Source organism: Ctenocephalides felis, unplaced genomic scaffold (genome assembly GCF_003426905.1).
Source record: "Ctenocephalides felis isolate EL2017-DRISC unplaced genomic scaffold, ASM342690v1 CF-g0.4_SCAFFOLD_01886, whole genome shotgun sequence".
In the NCBI taxonomy this organism is placed as follows: domain Eukaryota; kingdom Metazoa; phylum Arthropoda; class Insecta; order Siphonaptera; family Pulicidae; genus Ctenocephalides; species Ctenocephalides felis.
In genome coordinates, this window is record NW_020538040.1 from 36,764,783 (window position 1) to 36,768,770 (window position 3,988).

Sequence of the window (3,988 nt, forward strand, 5' to 3'; positions counted from 1 at the left end):
AACATTTGGTTTCAACAGAACTTCTAAAGTGGTGTAAACCTTTGAATTATTACTAATTACTACAAATAATATTCTCCAAATCAGTGCCAATATAGCCATTCCAATTATTCAGTATGAGAAATAACTTTTACACATTTTGCAAAAATTAGTACATAGAATTTTTCCGATAGAGGTAATTCACCAAAGTTGAACTAATTTCATATAGCCAAGTGATCATACCGTTTAAAAAAAGTCTGTCAATAATGATTTGAATGAAACACAAAAAACAAAATTTACTAGAAAACATTTAAGTATTATATCTCATTGCTACTTTTCTTTCATGTATGAACAGAAATAAATTTATTTTAAGATTTTATCTTTTCACTTTATTTTTATTTGTAGTTTTTGTTGTTAGTATGACATTTGAATGACATACAAAATACAATTTTGGTTAATTAGTATCAAGTGCATTTATGCAAGCTAACTGTAAACTACTGGCGACAGACAATAATGGCTTATATATACATGTAGAAGTTTATATATAAAGATATTCATGAATGTGCATTGTGTACAATAATTATGATATGCATTGCGGGAATGTAATTGAAGAATGTCAAATACATGACATGAGAAACTTTTGAATTGATATTCTTTATAATGAAAAACACTCATACTTACCAAATATAATATATACAAATAAATCTGCACAGAACTAATATTTAGTTTTAAATAGGTTTTAATGAAAAAATCTTTTTAACTAATAATGCTTCATATTGTGTTCATATTTACCTCGTCCATTTTATCACTAATTTCTTGTTTTTCAACTTCTGTACCAGGAGGTGCACAATCTGAATCAGCCATAACAGCACGTTAAGTGATATTGTTTATTTCAAAAGCCAAAAAACCCTTCACTTCACTTGATTGATGAGTTGTATTCAAAAATTACCACATTTGTAACACTATATTAACATATAAATAAAATCATCAATATTTTCACTTCACAAATTTATTACGTCTATATTCTTGTCAATTTCTTGGAAATTTCCTGTAATTGACAAATTACTGTTAATGTCACAATCTTATTGTTTTTCTACTTACCTTCATTATGAGATAGCACGCTATTTAGAATTATTTTTTATAAAATGCAATATTATATATTCATAACGAGCACATAAATAGCACATTTTGCAAAATTTTAATTCTTTAATTTTAGTAGTGAATAATTTGCAAAAAAAATGTAATAAAAAAGTTTCTTATTAAATTATAAACAGAAAAAAACAAGTTTTTCTGTTTACATTAAAACAAGAAAAAAACATTCTTTCGACTTCCATCTGTTGTATAAAACCGACAGGAACAAATGTCATAGCAAATTATAGACCAAATTTGCACTAAACCAGCTACTACTAAGACTTTTGAAAACATACAATACACCATCATACACACTTTACGTATTATATATATGAATAAATAAATATATATATTTATATATACATATAATCCGAAGCATATCTTGCTTAAAAAAATATAGAAATAAATTGAAGTCTTTTCACATATTCAATCAAATAGTGAGAGTTCACTTTGTCCATCATAAAATAAATGCAAAAAACAATCAGCTTTGTATTTCGAACAAAACATTAACTTTCCTTACCTTTCAAAATTTCAACAAATAACTCTATTGAAAATATTTTGAAACTTAATTTACGGCCAAGTCGGTGAATTTGGGGTACTTCTAATGACAATAAATGCACAACATATATCAGAAGTCGATAATGAAGTCACAAAAGAAACAAGTGAACATAGAGCATTTTATCAACTTACTTTTAATTTTCACTCTTATAATTATCATATAACAGACGTTTACATTATTTTTGTAATAACATCTTTTCTCATACTATGTATTGTTCAGTTCGCCATTTTGATAAACACCTACAATAACAGGAGGGCAGCGTAGCAATCGGGCAATTACTTGTCACTCGAACTCGATGTTAACAACTTTGGCTGCAGCGGCAACACTATGACTTAAACTAATTTATTGAAGCACCATAGATAAAAGAAGTTGAAGCACGTTTGATGTTCATTTGAATATTCGAATATTCGAATTATGTGAATCATACTCTTCTTTTATCTAGGCATGAAATGTTCACATACGAATTTGCTCATCTATCTATCTAATAAAGATATAAAATCTAGCGGTGCAGGGCATCGTGCTGGTACTTCCCGTACCAAAAATTTTTGAATAAAAAGACTTTGAAAAAAAATTCTTTATTTTGAAATATTTTGGAAATTCTGAAACCCATAGAAATGTAAACAAAATTAATACGTATTATTAAAATCTCCATAAAATATCTAATAATTTGATGTGTCTATATCTAATGATCATTTTTGACCGCCAAATGGCATTTTTTTCCTTTTTTCACTAGATCTTCGAAACCGCTAAACCTGCCTGCCCAGAAATTCAATCAGTTCTTCATCTTGTCAATACATGTAAAATGTTTTTTGAATTATTAAAATCGGACGCTCCGTTCTCTTGAAAACTGAGTTATAGTTTTTGGCACTTTTTACCCCGTATCTTCGAAACGGCTAGACCTGCTTTTACCAAAAACTAATCAGCACGTCTCCTTATCAATAGAAATCGAATAATTGAAATCTGTTGAATAGTACTCCTGAAATCGTCGACGAAAGTTTGTATCCGCACACACACACATCCATTTTTTCTAAAATCGAATCGAATGTTTTTGAATTATTCAAATGGGTGGAACCGTATTCTCGACATTGTTGGCAAAAAAATTGTATCCAAACACACACACATACATTCATTTTTTTTAAGGTGTATCGAAATGTTCTGAAAATTTTTAAACGTAAAGATTTATAAAAAAAAAAAAATCATTTTCGATTCTTTTGCAATCACTATCTTACCCTAAGAGAATTAATAAATTTAAATCCGCATGACAAATGCTTCGACTATAAATAAGTCACAAGCACAAACAATAGCAATTTATGGCTAATATTTAGCATTGTAACAGGGCTGCTCGCTCGTAGGTTAAGTGGTTAGAACAACTGGACCTGGATCAGAGGTCCTGGGTTCGATCCCGCTTCGAACAGCCTGTTGTCAAGCAATAGTGTTTGAATGTTTCCAAGTGAAAATAGCCGTGATACGGTTTTACAGCACCAATAAATAATTGTCATTATTACAATAACTGTAATAATAAAAATCAGCACATAGAAATGGGATAACAATTTGGTTTGTGATCTATAAAAAAAAAAATTTAGTTGTGAGAAATTCATCACAACAGCTCATAAAACTCTTTAGTGTTCGGATCGCTGCTCAAATAAGTATTAAAAAAAAATGCATCGTAACTGATAATATGTTGCACGGTTCAAGAATTCAACAGCAAAAGTATCAGATTATGGTATATTTACCTTACATGCTTTGATGTGAGGATATTATAATAACCTTTCACTAATAATTTTCAAAAATATTTTATAATGTGAAGTTCTGCTCCAAGAATAACTGAGTTATCAACTCAACTCACACATATTAAGTGTTAAATGCATCAATGTAAATAAAATAAAATTAATTCAAAAGAAATGCAAGCCTGAGTTTATGTATTTTAACAAACAACTTTTATATTACAGAAGTCTCTTTATATATTATAAGATAACCAAAACATGATTATTCAGTTTCCTAAATTTTTGAAAACAATGTAAAATTCAAAATAATCCTTTATACACTATCATATCTCTTCAAACATAGTTTTCTTTATAAGTGATTATATTCCAATTAAATTATGAATTTTTATTCTGATTAAAAATTGATTTACAATGAGATTAATTTGTCAAGCCTTTGGAAATTTCAAATGAACTCATTAACTTAGTGAGGCAAAACAAACACACTTGAATATATAGAGCTGGTATAAATATATTCCAAAACTATCTGATTTAAATATTTTTGAATTGTTTTGAGAAACAAACATCCATATCAAATAATTTGAAGTATTAATCTATGCTT